The 22094-nt window shown below is 37.3% G+C and overlaps 1 long non-coding RNA gene across 1 annotated transcript; it reads left to right on the forward strand.

Annotated features, from left to right (window-relative positions):
- The first annotated feature begins 1362 nt into the window (after positions 1-1362).
- On the forward strand, positions 1363-16827 carry LOC123334982. Its single transcript, XR_006553157.2, has 4 exons — positions 1363-2609; positions 3160-3249; positions 4082-4155; positions 16540-16827. It is a non-coding gene; the product is annotated as an uncharacterized LOC123334982 (long non-coding RNA).
- Positions 16828-22094: the final 5267 nt, after the last annotated feature.

A 22094-nucleotide genomic window follows, 5' to 3' on the forward strand; every position in this document is an offset into this window, starting at 1 on the left:
GTCCAATTCTCACATCCATACATGACTACTGGAAAAACCATAGCTTTGACTAGATGGACCTTTGTTGGCAAAGTAATGTCTCTGCTTTTGAATATGCTATCTAGGTTGGTCATAACTCTCCTTCCAATCTGGTCCCATCACTTCATGGCAAATAGATGGGGAAACAATGGAAACAGTGAGAGATTTTATTTTTGGGGGCTCCAAAATTACTGCAGATGGTGACTGCAGCCATGAAATTTAAAGACTCTTACTCTTTGGAAGAAAAGCTATGACCAAACTAGACAGCATATTAAAAAGCAGAGACATTACTTTGCCAACAAAGTCCATCTAGGAAAAGCTATGGTTTTTCCAGTAGTCATGTATGAATGTGAGAGTTGGACTATAAAGAAATCTGAGCACCAAAGAATTGATGCTTTTGAACTGTGGTGTTGGAAAAGACTCTTGAGAGTCCCTTGGACTGCAAGGAGATCAAGCCAGTCCATCCTAAAGGAAATCAGTCCTGAATATTCATTGGAAGGACTGATGTTCAGGCTGAAACTCCAGTATTTTGGCCACCTGATGTGAAGAACTGACTCATTTGAAAAGACCCTGAAGCTGGGAAAGATTGAGGGTGGGAGGAGAAGGGGATGACAGAGAATGAGATGACTGGATGGCATCACTGACTCAATGGACATGAGCTTGAGTAAATTTTGGGAGTTAGTGATGGACAGGGAGGCCTAGCGTGATTCAGTCCTCTGGGTTGTAAAGAGTCAGACACGACTGACCGACTGAACTGAACTGAACTGGTGCTACTTAAAAAATGTGCTGCCGTTTTGTCAATATTCCTATCTTTTTTTCTAAGGGAGTATAAAGAGGAAGGAGAAATAACACCTAAATAAAAATCTTAAGGGTTACTTTGTGTATTATAAATGTTTAGGTCATTCATCACAAAAGAGTGACAGTCAAAAATTGTTTTTCTTGAGAACATCATTTTTTTTCTGGGCATATAATCTTTTCACTGAAAAAATTATACATTCAGTTAAAATGATCTTATAATCAAGTGAGTAGGTGTATAGAAATGTCAAATAGGAATGATAATATTTCCCTCCTACCTTCCTTCACAGGATGCTGTGAGAATTGATATGAAAATGTCTTTGAAGTGTTTTGAACTGCTTAGAAGAAAGATATGATCCAAATACAGAGCTATTTTTGGAAGTATGATTCCAATGGTCCCTATGATAAATCCTCTGACTTTGGAGTTAGAAGAGAGTTACCTTCTTGTCCTAAGTCTTCTATATAAATTTGAAGCCCAGAGAGGTAAATATCTTTGGTGCCACTAACTATATAAGACCTTATTTTTCAAGCAAAATTAAACATAGATTGAGTGAACATTTAGCATTGATTTAATAGTTTTGGGCATTGAAAGTGATGTCTTGGTAACTCAGTGCATTCGTTTGATGGGCAGTCACAACAAGATACCACCCAAACTTATTAACAGCAGAACTTTGAACAACAGAAATTTATTTTTTCACAGTTCTGGAGGCTAGAAGTCCAGGATCGAGGTGTTAGCAGGGTGGGTTTATTCTGAGGCCTCTCTCCTTGGTTTTTCTTGTGTTTCCACATTGTTCTCCCTTCGTACCTGTTTATATCTCAATTTCCTTTTTTTTATAAGGACACTGGTCATAATGAAGTAGAGCCCATCTACTCATAATGATCTCATTTCAAGTGCCTTTTTAAGGCCCTATCTCCAAACACAATCACATTCTGAGGTACTTGGGGTTGGCATTTTAACACATAAATTTGGAGGGGACATAATTCACCCTATAACACTCAGATACTTGTGTTTGGACCTAGCATGAAGTTACCGACTAGTCATTCCACACACCCACATTTATATGCTTTCAATACTTTCATTGCTGTTTTCAGACGTGCTAATCTTCCTTCTCGGAGAAGGCAATGGAAACCCACTCCAGTGTTCTTGCCTGGAGAATCCCAGGGACGGTGGAGCCTGGTGGGCTACCGTCTATGGGGTCGCACAGAGTCGGACACGACGGAAGCGACTTAGAAGCAGCAGTCTTCCTTCTAGTTCTGAAAGCATGTCCAACCCCTGCTCTCCTTGTTTCTTTTTTGTTTTCTTTTTTAAGTTTTACTCTTTAGAAGATGTTTCTCTCTATCTCTCTTTTTTTTCCCTATGTATTTCTTTGGTTGCTTCTGGTCTTCCTTGAATCACTCAGGTTCTCTGTTGCTTCGCGCGGGATCTCCGTTGCTTCGCGCGGGATCTCCGTTGCTTCGCGCGGGATCTCCGTTGCTTCGCGCGGGATCTCCGTTGCTTCGCGCGGGATCTCCGTTGCTTCGCGCGGGATCTTTCCTTGTGGCACACAGGATGTTTGGTGTGGCGTAGGGGCTCAGTAGTTTGTGGTGCGCAGACCCCAGAACACGTGGGCTTCAGTAGCTGCAGTAGGTGACTATATCTCTGATAACTCCAAAGTCATAGGATTTATCATAGGGACCATTGGAATCGCACTTCCGACCAGGGAAGGAAGCGGTTTTTCCCTGCGTTGCAAGGCATATTAACCACTGGACCACCAGAAAAGTTCTTCTCCTCAGGTCTTTGCACTTGCCCTTGCCTGGTAGGTTCTTTTTAAATCTCAGGTCTTGGCTTAATGTCATCTTCACAAAGTTGTCTTTTATGGCCACATTATATAAAATTATCCTAGTGATACTTGTTATCTTATCTTATTTGTTTTCTGAATATTCTTTGAGGAAAAAAAAAAAGCTGCCCTGGGGACTGATAAGACGTTTAAACCTAGACCTCAATTTCAATGTCATTAAAAACTGATCTCCCTTTTACAGCTGAATCATGCTCCTGCTGAGTATGATTCCACAGAACATTCCCATCAGCAAGGTCTTCACACAACCCATAGAATAGCCACCTTCTCCCTCTCTTATATGAGTGACCTAGAGCTTTTGAAAGCCAGTTACAGCTTTATCCTTACCTTAATCCACCTTCTCTATAGATAAGGTTTATTGAGATATCCACTCATAGAAATGTTCCTTTTTTTATGACAGTCTCCAGTATTACCCAACCACAGCCCCAACCCTGTGATCCTTCTTTCTAATGCCCTTGCTAAGATACACTACACATTTCCTAAGGTATGTGTTCTCTCTCCTTGCAACCAGTTGCAGATACTTGTTCAACTGCAGGTGTTCCTGATAGTCTTTGGCTGGTCCATTCTCTCGGTGATTACTGTCTGTCTCCTCCAGGAGGGGGTAAGCTACAGGAGGGAACATTTCTGGGCTTGCCTTATCATTTCTTCATTACTAGCAGCTTTCACAGAAATGCTCACTGTGCCCACACATTATAGGCACTCAGTTAGTGTTGGATGAACAAATGAATAAACCAACACCAGGATGCTTATGGCTATTTTATACCTTTTCAAGTACTTCTCTTTAGAATGTTTTAGGGCCTTCCTGGGGTCACACAGAGTCGGACACGACTGAAGTGACTTAGCAGCAGTGATATTAGAGATATATAAGAAGGAACTTTGTCCCTAAGTAGGGAATGGAATGTCACAAACGGTATGTGATGAAGATTTTATTTTGCCCAAAGAATTATAAATTAAAATTACTATTATTATGGGAAGAGAATAAATATTATTGTGTTAGGTAATGAAAGTTAGGTTTGTGATGGATACATGGATAAATTGAGCTTTTAAAAAAATACACCACATAACAGTATACCTTGGAAGTACATAGGTTCTAAGGAGCCAAGGTAATAAGTTAGACAAAATAGGTTCAAGATTGTGAGTCTCCAGAATTTTTGTTAGGTTTCAGTCATTGTTCACATTAAGTATTCACTCTTTGTACCTGCAATGGAAATCTATTTAAAATGTCAATTGTTTTCTTAGTCACTGTAACCTTATCTAATAAAAATGGTTTAAAGAGTATGTATACTTTGTAAAGCCATTTTTATGGGGAATGAACAGACAAATTGTATTAGATCTTTACACTTTAAGTCATTATGTAAAAAACATTGGGTAATTTGTGTGTCATATAGTTCTTGGTTTCAAAAATCGATTGCTTTCAAAAATCTGAATTATAGATAAACTATTTGTGGAAAAGAAGCAACCCACTTAAAACATCTGAGCCCCAATTTAAAGATCTTTTAGATACTGGGTAAGTAGCCATATTGCATCAAGTATGAAATTGATATTTATAGAAAACCAATTTCACAAATAGTTTTAAGAGCTATGTTTTTGTAAAATAATGTGCAGTGTGAGGACTGCAAAGATAGAATAAATTTATTTGCTTTATATCTGACTTATATAGTTAATCCATGCAGTAAGTTACAGTTCTAAATTTCAAATCTACTGCTTCAATGCATTTAGATAATCCTACAGAAATAGACTATTTGTATTTTATGATTGGATCTTATTTTGCACAAAGAATTGCAAATTTTTGAAAGATAATTATAAATAATGAAAGATGCATATTATTTTATCTATTCATATAAAATATTCCATTTCTATAAGTAATAACAATGTGTATCTAGATATTTCCAGTTCCACATAATCCTGTTTCATGCGTCACTCAAAACAAAATATTCTGGTTACTAAATTTAGCTATAATTCTATATGCTATAAACTATTTATATTCTATAAACTATTGCTGAAGTAGTAAATAGTATTATATTTATGCTTTATAAGGACTGAACAAAGACTTACTTACGAAACATCCTTTTAGAATTCACCATTTTTTTCCTTTTAATTTGTGAGATCAAATTATTTTAAGTGGCCAACAATTACAACCTGAATACTTTGTCAATTACATATCTCCTAATGTGGATGTCCAAATGTTTCATTTCTAAATATTTAAGATGAAAGTTTTAATGCTACTTTTCTACGGTTTAAGTTTTTGTGACTTTTAATCTATGAGCTGTTGTATTTGATTTCACGTCTTTAACTCTTTTGAGTTCTGAGTTACACATGCAAATCTCTGGCAAAACATAAACTTAAATTCCATTGTTCTTATCAGAACGGAAATTTTATTTTATGGAGTGTGAACAGCTGTGCTAAACACTTATTGTTAGAATTACATTGAGAACAAAAGTTTGAAGGTTTTTGCTACCTAATTAAAAAAAAATTCAAATGCTACCCTCAAAATGTGATGAGGCTAAGTAACTAGCCTCCAATTAAAATAAATAAATTTATATTAAAAAATTAAAAATAAATGTGACAAGGCAACAAAAGTAAGAAAAAAGAAAGAGTAGAGAGTAGATGTTATTGGAGAACAATCCATCACAAAGAATTGGAATATCCCACTGTGTGGGCTATCTCTTAGCATAGTTTTGTTAATATATATCTCTGCATACAGCATAATGTATTTAAGTGTTTGTTTATTTTTAATAATTTTTTCCCCAAGCTAGTTAGGTTACTGGTTCTCCCATAGCTAAAAATTTGAAGGAATAGAAGAAGGATTCTGTTGTGACTTTCACATAAAGAGACAAACTTCAGGCAGCATCAAGGGAACACTCAAGTGTTTCTGGCAGGAATTGACCTTGAATGAAATGTTCATGGTCTCTGAGCCCTCTTATTTTGAAACTAGCACAAAGAGCTCCTTAACCTGGGAGAGAGCAAAGTTATGGTGAAGGGAGAGCTTTAGAGATGTTTCTTCTCTTCGATGGCTCTCTAGACGATGAAGTCTATTATTTGTTTTCACCAAAATATTAGGCAAAAATGGTTATAAGAGGGAAACTTTGTTTTCTCTTGTTTCTCCAAGGTTAAGCATGGAGCATCCAAGACCTAAATCTGGGCAAAAGGTGTCAACTTTCCCCTTGATCCTGTTTTCCTTTCAGACCTCGGGTACTTTGGGGAAAGAATAGCCAGTAGCCTTTATACCTATGACTCAGAGTGTTTGTTAGAATTAAAGCCAAAAATATTTATTATGATCTATTTAATCCGATTAGAAATATTGGTTTCAGGTCTTACATTTAAATCTTTAATCCATTTTGAATTTATTTTTGTATGTGATGTGAGGTAATGTTCTAATCTCATTGTTTTACATTTAGCTGCCTAGTTTTCCTAGCACTACTATTGAGATTCTCTTTTTTTCATTGTATATCCTTACCTCCTATGACATGGATTAATTGACCATAGGTTTTATTTCTGGGATCTCTGTTCTGTTTTTGAGATCTGAAACCATAAAACTCCTCAAAGAGAACATAGGCAGAATATACTTTGACAAAATCATAGCAATTTTTTTTTTTTTTAGATCTGTCCCCTAAGGGAAAAAAAATAAAACAAAAATAAACAAATATGATCTAATTAAACTTAAAAGCTTTTGTACAACTAAAGGAAACCATTGACAAAACAAAAACACAACCTATTGAATGGGAGAAAACATTTACAAATGATACAATAAAGGGTTAAAATGTATCAACAGTTCATATGAATCAATTTTAAAAGCCCAATTTAAAAAATGAGCAGAAGACTTGAATAGGTGTTTTTTCAAATAAGACATATAGTGGGCAACAGACACATGAAATGATGCTCAACATAGCTAATTATTAAATTCAGATCAAAACCACAATGATGCATCACTTCACACCACTCAGAATGGCTGTCATTAAAAAATCTACATATAATAAATGTTGGAGAGGATGTGGAGAAAAAGGGAACCCTCCTATATTGTTGCTGGGAATGTAAATTAGTGTAGCAACTATGGAAAATAGTATGGAGGTTCCTCAAAAAATTAAAATAAGAACTGCTATATGATCCAGACATTCTAATCCTGTGTAAATGTTGAAAAAAAAATGAAAACGTTAATTCAAAATGATACTTGCACCCGAGTGCTCATAGCAGCACTATTTACATAGCCAAGATACGGAAACAACTCAAATGCCCATCAACAGACAAATGGATGGAGAAGATATGGTGTATATGGCCTTCCCTGGTGATTCAGATGGTACAGAATCTGCCTGCAATGCAGGAGACTTGGATTCAATCTCTGGGTCAGAAGGATCCCCAGGAGAAGGGAATGGCTACCCACTCCAGTATTCTTACCTGGAGAATTCCATGGACAGAGGAGTCTGGTAGGCCAAGTCCAAGGGGTCACAAGAGTCAGACATGACTTACCAACTAAACCACCACCATACACACACACACATACACACACACACACAGTAGAATACTACTCATCCTCTTCCTTCTTGTGTATTGCCACCATTCTTGAAAATGGATTTTTAAATAAAATTAAATATGCATTTCTGAAGCATAATGCTTTAATCATTGGGGATATATAGGATGGTTTCTTAAAATGTTCATGCTTGCGATTTACAAAAGGAACTAGAATATTAGTAAATAACATTTTCAACTACACATTTCATGATTAATGGATATTCATTCCAATATTAATCTATTTTATTAGACCTGATGAATCTGTGTACTCTGTTTCTTTAGTTCAACAGGTTTTTTTTTTTTTTTTATTTGCTGGTAGCTCAGATGGTAAAGCGTTTGCCTACAATGCCGGAGACCAGGTGTTCAATCCCTGGGTCAGGAAGATCCCCTGGAGAAGGAAATGGCAACCCACTCCAGTATTCTTGCCTGGAAAATCCCATGGACTGAGGATCCTGGTAGGCTACAGTCCATGGGGTCGCAAAGAGTTGGACACGACTTCATTTTCACTTTTATTTGCTAGTCATACATAAATTCTTTAGCTATACTTTATGAAATGAAAAAAGCAATCTCCTTTAGACTTAATTCTCTGTATTGTATCACCAAAATTTACACATTCTTTCCAGTATTTATGTGAGATTTTGGGATGATTCTAAAATCAAGAATGTATAAGGAAGTTTGTCTATTGTGTCTTTCTGCTTCATCTAGTATTTTATAAGAAGTCTATTACAGTCTAAGAGCAAGTAAAATATATTTGGCATCTATACTCAGATAAAGTCTGGATGAAAACCACATATTTGATAATGGCAGAGGAACTAAAAAGGCTCTTGATGAAAGTGAAAGAGGAGAGTGAAAAAGTTGGCTTAAAGCTCAACATACAGAAAACTAAGATCATGGCATCTGGTCCCATCACTTCATGCGAATTAGATGGGGAAACTGGAAATAGTGTCATACTTTATTTTTTGGGGCTCCAAAATCACTGCAGATGGTGATCGCAGCCATGAAATTAAAAGACGCTTACTCCTTGGAAGGAAAGTTATGACCAGCCTAGATAGCGTATTAAAAAGCAGAAACATTACCTTGCCAACAAAGGTCCATCTAGTCAAGGCTATGGTCTTTCCTGTGGTCATGTATGGATGTGAGAGTTGGACTGCGAAGAAAGCTGAGCGCTGAATTGATGCTTTTGAACTGTGATGTTGGAGAAGACTCTTGAGAGTCCGTTGGACTGCAAGGAGATCCAACCAGGCAATTCTAAAGGAGATCAGTCCTGGGTGTTCTTTGGAAGGACTGATGTTCAAGCTGAAACTCCAATACTTTGGCCACTTCATGAGAAGAGTTGACTCATTGGAAAAGACTCTGATGCTGGGAGGGATTGGGGACAGGAGGAGAAGGGGATGACAGAGGATGAAATGGCTGGTTGGCATCACCGACTCGATGGACATGAGTTTGGGTGAACTCCAGGAGTTGGTGATGGACAGGGAGACCTGGCGTGCTGCAATTCATGGGGTCGCAAAGAGTTGGACACGACTGAGCGGCTGAACTGAACTGAACTACATTGAATCAGCATATTATGGAAAATTACAAAATGATATTTACTATTGCATTTGACCCTTGAACAACACAGGGGTTAGGGACACCCACTCTCTGAGTGAAAATCTTTATAACAGCTTTACACTTGGCCCTGCTTATCCATGGTTCTGTATCTGCAGAGCCAACCAACTTCAGATAGTGAAGTGCTATAGTAGGTACTTAGTAAAAAAAAGTGCATGTAAGTGGACTCAGGGGACGAGTGAACTCCGGGAGTTGGTGATGGACAAGGAGGCCTGGCGTGCTGCGATTCATGGGGTTGCAAAGAGTTGGACACGACTGAGCGACTGAACTGACTGAACTGAACTGAAGTGGACTCATGGAGTTCTAAACCCCTTTAATTCAAGGGTCAACTGCATTGTTGTTATTACTCCTCTATTTTCCATTACTTTAGAGGAATCTGATTTAAATAGTATAAATCATTCACATGAAGTCTCAAGATGCCTTATATAGACTAGATGGCAGAACAGGATGAAGTTGGATCAAATTTCTAAAAACCATTTATTTCACTTTATGACAATGGAACTAATCATCTCAAATTTATAGCTCTTGATTTGTGTAACAAGATACCTAATCATTCCTACTGAATTGTGGAGAAAGAGTAACAAATGGGATTTGGTAAATTTTGCAGAAATATGTGCAAGGAGGAAGAAAAAGATTATTTTTAAATCATAAAACTTTTCATTGAGAAAGAGTCAAAGACACACAAAAGTCAGCACTATCTCCCTCTTACAAGATAGTGCCTGGAGGAAAAGCATATCCTTGAAATGGAAGAGTTGGTTACATCTTAAGTAGTATTAGCCTGTGCTAGTAGAGAAGGCAATGGCACCCCACTCCAGTACTTTTGCCTGGAAAATCCCATGGACGAAGGAGCCTGGTAGGCTGCAGTCCATGGGGTCGCTAGAGTCGGACACGACTGAGCAACTTCACTTTCACTTTTCACTTTCATGCACTGGAGAAGGAAATGGCAACCCACTCCAGTGTTCTTGCCTGGAGAATCCCAGGGACGGGGAAGCCTGGTGGGCTGCCGTCTATGGGGTCACACAGAGTTGGACACGACTGAAGCAACTTAGCAGCAGCAGCAGCAGCAGCCTAAAAGGTGTTTGCCCAAGGACATTTTGGCCTTTTTTTTTTTTTTTTTTTTTGCCATGATTTTCACACGTTTCTGATGTACTCTTGAAAACTCAAAGTTTTGTTCAGTATTTGATATTTGTTGTTGACTGTGTAAAAGATAAAGCAAACCATTAAACTAATTTCCTTATAGCTTTACAATATTCTGTATTAAAGTGTGGTAATTCTACACACTATAGTACTGTATTATTGCCTTAATAGTAATATACTATTGCCTTAATTTCATTAAATGAATTTCCAGAGGGTTTAGACCTTTTTCATCTTTAGCCTTCTTCACTTTTCAGCCCACTCTTACACACTGTTTTTCTTTCTGTAACAGCACCTGCCATGCCCCTTTCAGAGATTTTAAAAGATAAAAGTGATTAAGAGTAATTTGGAGCAGGTCTAGAAATGACCTAGTGAAGTTAAGGATCAAACTCTAGTATTAGCTGACTTTTGCAGCCCTGGCAATGTTCAGGAAATCATTGTGTACCATAGACTTTTCTTTTATTAGTCAAATACCTTGAGTTTATTACTTATCTGCCCATCGCTTTGACCTTCTCTACTTATTTGTTCCCCTCTTCAGTGTTTAGGATAAAACCTTATTTCTACTAAAATTATACTATGTATGTAATTAGTTGTGCTTAGTTATGAGAGGGCTAAGTGAGAAGGTAAAAAGCAATACCAGTAGAGTAATAGTTTTATTAATAAACAAGACTCACAAACAATAACCTCTTTTTTGCTTGGAGAAAATTAGAAATTAAAAGACCAGCTCTCCACTCCAGCAACTGATGTGGAAAGGCTACAATCAGACTTGCCTTTAGAGTCTCTTCCAAACACCATAGAAGGAACTACTACCAAATAACTTAAGCAACGATCAAACGTATTTCTGTCCCTTTGCTTAACAATGCTCAGAATATCACCACAGGATAGGAAAAAGCTGTGTGGGTTAGGTCCTGATCCTAGTCCCTCTGTGATGTTGAAGAGTCATGTACCTGATGGGTATCAATTTAGTCATTCTACAAGGAGCACTTTGCATTAAGAGCCCAATCAACACAATCCTTGAAAAATAATCAAATTCCTCCTTATTTAATTGGGGAATATAATTTTAAAAAACACAGGAGAAAATAAAGGTCATCAATAGATGAGTTAAAGCTTCAAGTAAAGAACTCTTTGCACTGGAGACAAATTATCAGACCTCATGACTTCCTTAGGACCTGCTTTTTTTATCTCAACTAATGTGTGCTCAGAGGTTTTTGTCAGATGGGTAAAATTACAAAGAGCAACATTTACGTGACATAATTTTTTTCAGTTTCTTTATTTATTTTTTTGCATTTCTGATTTCTTATATAATTGCTCAACTCATAGGAAATCTGTAAATTAAGATATTACTATATAGCATCAAAGGCCATCACCATAGAAACAAAATATATAGAGAGAAAAACTAATAATATTTAATTATATATTTTAGTGTAGAAAGGCAATTTGTGCTTTCAATTAAAATATGCATAAACTTAGTAGTTAAATTTGATGATAAATGCTTCCTTAGCTGCCTCAGATGCCCCTTATTATAAAAATTATATGACCATCAATGGAGATGTCAAGTTACTGAAAAATGCAAGTAGTCTAAATGTGTTTTTTATCACACTGAAAATTTGTCTAAGGGATCATTTGAATGACATGAAGCTATTGGGAAGGATCATATATGTTTGTATTTAATAGTAAATAAAATATTGAAATGAACTTCAATGAGTTCAGCGTTTAACTGCATTTGAAATTAATGTTCTTACTCATGTAATTAAGTTAAGAAGATAGAAGATAAATGTATAGGGAGGAGCTGGAAAGAGAAAGACAAATGTAAATTTGTTTCAGAATATTTTATTTTCACAATGGTTATGGAATATTCCAAAGAGAATTATATCAATATGTTTATTCTATTACTTAGGAACTACAATTAATTCCACTAAAAAGTAATTTCCCTTTGTACCGTATTTTCCAATACATTGCTTTTTAATCTCAAAAATACATCTTATTTGTAAACTGAAACTGTGGCAGAGTTTGCTTTTCTTTCATTGTGGTGGTTCAGAAACTTGAAATTACCCTGATGGGTCTGGCAACTAAGAGACAAAGAAGTAAATACAATCAAAGTTTCTTTTTTTCTGAGGTTTACTTTCCTGATGTATATTCTCTTTCTTCCAGTTCTTAGCTCACTTCTAGCTGTAGAGGGGTGGCCATTTCCAACGAGTGGTCATTTGTGAAAGTACATTGTTTTGTAAAAGGACAGTATTTGTTAGAACAGAGTCAGTAGGTGGGGTGATAACTTCATTTATTGGCATATTTATAGTTTTCAATGGAAAAGTATGGGCAGTTCAATCTGCACTAGGAAATGAAGCATAATTAGAGGTCAAACAACATTTTCATTGATGTGAATATGAAGGAATCCAGAAAAGCCTCAGGTTATTTCTTTTTATGTTTTATTGCTATTTTACACTGTTAATATGTGTCTTTAGGTAAGAGGACCCTTGCAGGGATCAGAAGGTAGTATTCCACAGGGAAAATGTATTTTATACTCAGCAATAGCAATTTACTTTGAGTTCTTTGGAGAAAAAGGTTTACATATTGATTCAACTGACCAGCTAGCTTGTTTTTTTTTTTTTTTTTTTTTTTTTTTTAATGAGACTAAAAACCTAATCAAGGAATTCAGCTTTTGACTGTAGTGGGTAAAGGGCTGTTACTGGGAACAAGTTAATTTTTTTTTTTTAACAAGTTAATTTTTTAAAGTGAATTCATTTAGGAAAAAAATAACCCTCATAGAAGCTCTTTATTCTACATGAGAATTAGTCATTGTGTTTTCTCTCATGATGTACTGTGGCAATAAGAACCCACATACCGATTGCACTCAGCTTTGCTAATGTTCTATCACTCTGGGACCTGCAGATGTAACCTATAGAGATAGTGTGACTTTTACTGCCAAAATCAAGTTTTCCCTAAAAGCACACATCATGTTTCCATTTTCTACACTTGGGTATTTCCTTTCTAGAAATGTACCCCTAATGAATATTAGAGATTTGAATAGCACGGCAGTTAAAAATATATTGTTTCTTTTCAGATCTTTTCTACAGGGACAAAGAGAATGTGTCAATTTCCTTTTTTTATTCTTAATATTAGCTGAATCCCTGTGATCAGCATGCAGTCAAATAAACAAATCAATCAACAAGGAAATTATCTGTAAGATAAATGTGATGTAAACCATCACTATGAAAGGCCAAAGCAGAAATCATTTTATGCAGACTTCAAGCAACTCGATTTCTGAAGGATGGCTTTAATGGTGGCCTTAACTAAAATGTATATTTTAACAAGGCATATTTATAGCACATAATAAATGTTTAAATTAGATTAATTAGTATGTATCGTGGAGGCTTTCTTACTGTTTAGAATTATTTGCCTTGCTAACAGTAAATCTAGATGAGCTGAGCATTCAAATCATTCTAATAACAACACTTGGCATTTGTACAGTGTGTTATATTTTCTAAGTACTTTATAATTACAGTATTAATTAGTTAAGTGACAGAGTGATCTTGTGAAAAAGTCTGCTCTGTTATCCCTTTTCACAAATGAGGAAGCTTAAAATGCAAAGGACAGTAATTCACATTGCAAGCAAAATCAGGTTACAACTAAAAAACATTTTAAATGACTTGTGCATATCTGATGCTGCATGATTTCTTGTTCTTTGGATGAAGAGGTAAAAGTTTCATCCCATATGCAGATTTTCAGAAAGCCCACAGACTAAGGAAAGAATAGAAAAGAGAGTTCTTTAGTTCCCATTGCATTCTGTCTCCTATACTAAACTTTCATTATATCCTTGAGGCTGAGCTGTTGCACCTAGAACCATGAACTTGGTGAACTTGGTAGCCTCCTGGAGGATCCTTAGTTGCCTACAGAGGAAGCATTGTCTGTTCTTTACTGAAGCATCAGTAGTGCTCCATGTAGGGCAAAGGGGAACAATAATTTCAAAGGCTAATGAGGCTGGGAAATTCACTTGTCTCTTTGGTTTATAATCTCAATGCAAATTAAGTAGGATTTCCAAAATATTATAGAATAATATTAGATTATCTTAAGCAACTTCAACAAGCATTAATTAATTGCTTATTTATGTTCTGGCTTCTAAAGGAATACCCTAAATGAGTAGAACAAAGTTTCTGTACTAAGTGACCTGTAGTTTAGCAGAAGGATATAAACATGTCAACAAATTAAAGCAATATGAAACAAATAGTTGTTAGCCACTTGCCAACCATCAGACATAATTTTAGGGCCACAACAGTGAACAAAACAGGTACAAACCCCTGCCTTTATTTAGCAGATATTCCAGTGAGTTAATAAAAAAACTATTAAAGGTAGTGTGATAACAGAGGGATAGAGTGTGCATAGATAAGACATGCAAGAAAAAGGTAGCCAGTACTTACATATCTGCAGGACATTGATGAAGTGCCATTTGGATTTAATATTGTTAAATGAGTAAATGTTATTTTGAGAGTTAGAGAGAAGACGATAGAACAACTGATGGGATTGGATGATGGAGGCTGACCGAAGAGAGAAAGGGTTAGATGTGGAGAAAATATACTAAAGAGAGAAAGTTTGGTGGACAAAGATTTGGACATACGAAAGTCTGGTAGATTGCAAGTAATTAGGCAAGGCTGAAACTCAGGGCATATAGGCAGTTGGGTTCAAAGATTAGTAGAAAAAGTACGCTCAGTCGTGTCTGACTCTTTGTGACCCCATGGACTGTAGCCCACTAGGCTCCTCCATCCATGGGGTTTTCCAGGCAAGAGTACTGGAATGGGTTGCCATTTCCTTCTCCAGGGGAATCTTCCTGACCCAGGGATTGAACCCAGGTCTCCGGCATTGTCGGCAGACACTTTACCATCTGAGCCACCAGTCAAGCCCCTAGAAAAAGTATAGACCCACATAATCTGGAAAATTAAGAATGCTGTAATTATGGCTGTGTAGTATACTGGCAGACAAGATGGCCAAGAGAGATGGTGCTGGAGCTTCTTGGCTTGGTGGTAAAGGAGGATGAGAACATTAGTTCTAGGAGAGGTGAGAAGGATCAGAGGCTTCCATCTCTATTTGACTTCCCAAAAGAAGCTCTAACTAATTTAAAAAGTGAAAGTGAAGTCATTCTGTTGTGTCCAACTCTTTGTGACCCCATGAACTGTAGCCTATCTGGATCCTCCGTCCATGGGATTTTCCAGGCAAGAATACTGGAATGCGTTGCCATTTCCTTCTCCAGGGGATCTTCCCAACCCAGGGATCAAACCCGGGTCTCCTACATTGTAGGCAGATGCTTTACCATCTGAGCCACCAGGGAAGTAATCAGATAATAAAATAGAAAACCAAACTATAGGCACCAGAATAAAAACTTGTCTCATATTTGATCCTATATTTGATTGGTCCTCTATTATCTTCTCCCCCACCCCAATTCTATGTATTAAATGATCAACTGAGAGATTACTGAAGGCAAAACAAAACCAACCAAAATCCCCTTGAAATCCACAGGTTAACATAAACAAAAGATTTAAAATTAGGTAAAGGGGTTGCAAAAGAGTCTAACACCACTTAGTGACTGAACAACAAGAGCAGCAGTAACATGTTATGTTACAAATACCTTATATGAAGGGGAATCAAATGGCAGACTGTTTTCACAAGTTTCTTAGTCTTACAGAGTAAGGAGTTGATTTGTAGAAAAGTTGAGTGGTTTTCCAAGTCTTTGCAGTATATGGGGACTTCGCTTTATTCAGAAATGTAATAAACTTGATATGTTGTTGTCATTATGGCTACCAGTATTGTTCCAGCAACTATGGAGCCTCTTTTCTTCTTATACTTATCTATTACCTAGTCAAAGTGACTAAGTTCACTTGCTGAATGACTTGTAGACAGGTTTCAAAGCTTTTCTTAATAAAAAGTACTGATGCTGAAAAGTACTCATACTAATGCTAATGGGAGATTAGCAGTCACATGAGTTTTTCTCTCCTTATGTATTACCTATTGGAAGAATTGTGAGGGAACTATTGGAAAGGGAAAAGCAAAACATTTGTGAGGAAATGAATTTTGAGGCATGCTCACCTAAGCATTTTCTGTATCAGTGTCCTCATGAGGAGGTAGAACTGTTTCAGTGTTTAACATTCTCTTAATCTGTAAAGTATCACATTTGCTTGTGAAAATCTGGTTCTACAAGTCCAGAAACTCCTGCCTATAAATAACATCAAAATCTATGGTACATGATTTAAAATACTCAAGTATTTTTCCCTCCCCAAGAATAATATAACAACAATAACTAGGACAAGAACAGCATCATTATCAACAACAAACAACAAAGGGATTGATGAGCTATGACATGATATTTTCCTTCTCTGAAAATAGTTTTACATATACCTTTGAGTGAGAAACAATTTGTCTGGATCTCACTTTTCTCTTATGTACAAAAGAAGGGTACCAACTAACCTTACTGTTTTAATAGTGCTCTTCAGAGTACTAGGTAATGCAATCAGATGAGAGGAAATTACAATGTGTGTGTTGAATAAGAAGAAAATATTATTTTCAGATAATATGATTTTGTGCCAAGAAAGGTCAAATTATTTTTACCACAAAACTCTTAGAAACTTTAAGATAAAATATTGAGATTGCTCATTAGAAAAGCAGTGGTGGTGTTTGAACTCTGCTCTGGGAAGATCCCACATTCTACGAAGAATCGAAGCCTGTGTGCCGCAGCTATTGAGTCTGTGCTCTGGAGACCAGGAGCCTCAACTACTGAAGCCTGTGCACCACAGGGCCTGGGCTGGACAACAAGAAAGAAGCCCCGCACTGAGAAGAATCACAACTGGAGAGTCGCCCCTCCTCAGCACAACTAGAGAAAAGCCCAAGCAGCAACAAAGACCCAGCATAGTCAAAAATAAATAAACAAAGTCATTTTTAAAAAGCAATACAAAATGTTCACGTCCTTTCTATAAAAATAAAATTTTTTTTAAAAACCCCATTTTTATTTTTTTGCAGTAGCCACTAGCCACACGTACTTTTTTTTGTTTTTAACTTTTTCAAAAATTTTTTATTTTATTTTTAAACTTTACATAATTGTATTAGTTTTGCCAAATATCAAAATGAATCCACCACAGGTATACATGTGTTCCCCATCCTGAACCCTCCTCCCTCCTCCCTCCCCATACAATCCCTCTGGGATGTCCCAGTGCACCAGCCCCAAGCGTCCAGTATCGTGCATCAAACCTGGACTGGCAACTCGTTTCAAACATGATATTTTACAGGGAGAATGGCATTGAAACATGTAAAAATCCCCATTTTTAGTAGCAACATAAAAGATAAGTATGCTATGGGCTGAATTTTGACTCTCCAAATCCATACATGTGATTGTACTCCCCCAATGTGATTGTACTTGAAGCAAAGAGATAATAATGGTTGAGTGATATAATGGTTAAGAGTGGGGACTTGATCCTTTAGATTTTGTGCTTTTAAAGAAGAGCAACCAAAGAAGTTGCTCACTCTGCTATTTGAGAACACAGCAGGAAGTTAGCCATCTGTCAGCCTGGAAGAAACCTCTCAGCCACAACAGAACCTTAATGGAGCCTTGGTCTTGGACTTTCCAGCCCCCAGAACTGTAAAAATGTAAATTTCAGTTGTTTAGGTCACTCAGTTTCTGGTATTTTTATAGCAACTTAAGCTAATGGATACAGATTTTGGTTCTGAGACATATATGTGTGGGGGTGCTTCTGCATCAAATAATTTAAAATGTGGAAGTAACTTTGAAGCTGTATAAAGTAGCTTTGAAACTATAATGAGAAGCTGGAGGACTTTTGAGACACATGCTATAAAAATACTATATGACCCAACAATCCCACTATTGAGCATACACCCTGAGGAAACCATAATTGAAAGGCACACGCATCCCAGTGTTCATCATAGAGCTATTTACAATAGCTAGGGTATTGAATTAACCTAGGTGGGGGCTTCCCTTGTGGCTCAGCTGGTAAAGAATCTGCCTGCAATGCAGGAGACCTAGGTTCAATCCCTGGGTTGGGATGATCCCTGTGGAAGGGAAAGGCTACCCACTCCAGTGTTCTGGCATGGAGAATTCCATAGATTGTATAGTCCATAGGGTCACAAAGAGTTGGACACAACTGAGCAACTTCCACTTCACTTAGATGTCCACCAACAGATGAATGGATAAAGAAAGTTGTGGTCCATATACACGATGGGATATTACTTAGCTATAAAAAGGAACACATCTCAGTCAGTTTGAATGGGACAGATGAACCTAGAGCCTATTATACAGAGTGAAGTAATTCAGAAAGAGAAAAACAAATATCATATATTAACATGCATATATGGTATCTAGAAAGATGATATTGATGAAGCTTTTTGCAGGGCAGCAAGAGAAACACAGATATAGAGAAGAGACTTGTGGACACAGTTGGGGAAAGAGAGGGTGGCACAAACTGAGAAAGTAGCATTGAAACGTGAGTATTACCATATGTAAAATAGCATCCAGTGGGAATTTGCTATATGATTCAGAGAGCTCAAATTCGGGGCTCTGTGACAACCTAGAGGGTTGCGATGGCATGGGATGTGGGAGGGAGGTTCAAGAGGGAGAGGACAAACCTATACCTATGACTGATTCATGTTGATATATGGCAGAAATCAACACAATATTGTAAAGTAACTATCCTCCAATTAAAAATAAAGAAAACATTTAGCCCTGAACAATAATAAAATTATAATTTCAAAACTGAAATTAAAAAAAAAACCACATTACCCATAACAGATTTTTGATAGAAATATGACATTAAAGGTAATTTTGATGACATCTCAGAGAGATATGAAGAACATGTTACTGGAAACTTTTGGAAAGGTGATCCTTGTCACAGAAGTTTTGACAAGGATTTGGAGAAATTGGAATGCTTGTGCACTGTTGGTGTGAATGTAAAATGGTTCAGTTGAAAATAGTTTGTTCCTTTTCCACTCAGAAAGTTAAAAATAGATTTACTATAAGATCTGACAAGTCCAATGTTAAATATCTACACAGTAGAGTTGAAAGCAGGGTCTCAAAGACATATTTGCACACTTGTTCATTGCAGTACTATTCACAATAACCAAAAGGTGGAAGCAACTTCAGTCCAATGAAGGAATAAACAAAATGTGGTATGTACATACAACAGAATATTATCTAGCCACCAAAAGGAAGGACGTTCTGATCTATGCTTGAGGACATATACTAAGTGAAATAAACCAGGCAAAATAAGACAAATACTATATGATTCCACATAAAATAGAGACAGAAAGTAGAATGATGGTTGCCAGAGACCAGGAGGAGGGAGGAACGGAAAAGTATTTAATGAGTAGAGAGTTTCAATTTTGAAAGATGAAGAGTTCTAGAGATTGAATGCACAATAATGTGAATATATTTACTACTGAGCTCTACATTTAAGAATGCTTAAGATGGTAAATTAATGTTATGTAATTTTACCACAATTTAAAAATTGTTTAAAAGGTTAAAAGAAGCAATGACCCCACAAGATACTGACCCAGACTGCCCATGAGTGTCCAGGAGTCTCCAGTGGAGGCGTAGGGCAGCAGTGGCCTGTGCAGAGTTGGGGACCTGAGTGTGGCAGTGCATGCATGGGACCTTTTGAAGGTAGTCCCATTATCTTCATTACCTCCACCATAGTTTGGTCTCAGGTAAAATAACAGGGAGGGAGTACTGCATCAACAGAAAATTGGATTCAAGATTTACTGAGCACGGCCCCACCCATCAAACAAGACCCGGTTTCCCTCTCAGTCAGTCTCTCCCATCAGGAAGCTTCCATAAGCCTCTTATCCTTCTCCATTAGTGGGCAGACAGAATGAAAATCACATTCACAGAAAACTAACTGGTTGGACCACATGGACCACAGCACTGTCTAACTCAGTGAAACTATGAGCCATGCTGTGTAGGGCCATCCAAGACAGACGGGTCATGGTGGAGAGTTCTGACAAAACGTGGTCCACTGGAGAAGGGAATGGCAAACCACTTCAGTATCTTGCCTTGAGAACCCCATGAACAGTATGAAAAGGCAAAAAGATAGGACACTGAAAGAGGAACTCCCCAGGTCAGTAGCTGCCCAATATGCTACTGGAGATCAGTGGAGAAATAACTCCAGAAAGAATGAAAAGACAGAATCATAGCAAAAACAACACCCGGTTGTGGACATGACTGGTAATGGAAGTAAAGTCTGATGCTGTGAAGAGCAATATTGCATAGGAAACTGGAATGTTAGGTCCATGAATCAAGGCAAACTAGAAGTGGTCAAACAGGAGATGGCAAGAGTGAACATCGACATTCTAGGAATCAGTGAACTAAAATGGACTGGACTGGGTGAATTTAACTCAGATGACCATTATATCTACTACTGTGGGCAAGAATCCCTTGGAAGAAATGGAGTAGCCATCATGGTCAACAAAAGAGTCTGAAATGCAGTAATTGGATGCAATCTCAAAATGACAGAATGATCTCTGTGCATTTCCAAGGCAAACGATTCAATATCATGGTAATCCAAGTTTATGCCCCAGTCAGTAATGCTGAAGAAGCTGAAGTTGAACGGTTCTATGAAGACCTACAAGACCTTCTACAACACACAAAAAAGATGTCATTTTCATTAGGGGACTGGAATGCAAAGTAGGAAGTCAAGAAATACCTGGAGTAACAGGTAGATTTGGCCTTGGAGTACAAAGTGAAGCAGAGCAAAGGCTAATAGAGTTTTGCAAAGAGAACACACTGGTCATAGCAAAAACCCTCTTCCAACAACACAAGAGAAGACTCTACACATGGACATCACCAGATGGATCATACTGAAATCAGATTGATTATATTCTTTGCAACCAAAGGTGGAGAAGCTCTATAAAGGCAGCAAAAACAAGACAGGGAGCTGACTGTGGCTCAGATCATGAACTCTTTATTGCCAAATTCAAACTTAAATTGAAGAAAGTAAGGAAAACCATTAGACCATTTAGGTATGGCCTAAATCAAATCATCTATGATTATACAGTGGAAGTGAGAAATAGATTCAAGGGATTAGATCTGATAGAGTGTCTAAAAAACTATGGACAGAGGTTTGTGACATTGTGTAGAAGGCAGTGATCAAGACCATACCCAAGAAAAAGGAATGCAAAAAGGCAAAATGGTTGTCTGAGGAGGCCTTACAAATAGCCGTGTAAAGAAGAGAAGAGAAAAAAAAAAGGAGAAAAGGAAAGATATACCCATTGAATGCAGGTTCCAAAGAACAGAAAGGAGAGATAAGAAAGCCTTCCTCAGTGATTAATGCAAAGAAATAGAGGAAAACAATAGAATGGAGATCTCTTCAAGAAAATTAGAGATACCAAGGGAACATTTCATGCAAAGATGGGCACAATAAAGGACAGAAATGGTATGGACCTAACAGAAGCAGAAGATATTAAGAAGTGGTGGCAAGAATACACAAAAGACCTGTACAAAAAAGATCTTCATGACCCAGATAATCATGATGGTGTGATTGCTCACCTGTAGCCAGACATCCAGAAACGTGAAGTCAAGTGGGCCTTAGGAAACATCACAATGAATAAAGCTAGTGGAGGTGATGGAATTCCAGTTGAGCTATTTCAAATCCTAAAAGATGATGCTGTGAAGGTGCTGCCCTCAATATGCCAGCAAATTTGGAAAACTCAGCAGTGGCCATAGCACTGGAAAAGGTCAGTTTTCATTCCAATCCCAAAATAAAGGCAATGCCAAAGAATGCTCAAACTACTGCACAATTGCACTCATCTCACACGCTAGCAGAGTCATGCTCAAATTTTTCAAGCCAGGTTTCAACAGTATCTGAATCATTAACTTCCAGATGTTCAAGCTAGATTTGGAAAAGGCAGAGAAACCAGAGATCAAACCAGATGACCTGCTGGATCATCGAAAAAGCAAGAGAGCTCCAGAAAAACATGTACTTCTGCTTTATTGACTATGCCAAAGCCTTTGACTGTGGATCACAACTAACTGTGGAAAATGCTGAAAGAGATGGGAATACCAGACCACCCGACCTGCCTCTTGAAAAATCTGTATGCAGGTCAAGAAACAACAGTTAGAACTGGGCAAGGAACAACAGACTGGTTCCATAAAGGGAAAGGAGTACCTCAAGGCTGTATATTGTCACCCTGCTTATTTAACTTATATGCAGA

The sequence above is a fragment of the Bubalus bubalis genome, chromosome 9 (genome assembly GCF_019923935.1).
Source record: "Bubalus bubalis isolate 160015118507 breed Murrah chromosome 9, NDDB_SH_1, whole genome shotgun sequence".
Classification (NCBI taxonomy): domain Eukaryota; kingdom Metazoa; phylum Chordata; class Mammalia; order Artiodactyla; family Bovidae; genus Bubalus; species Bubalus bubalis.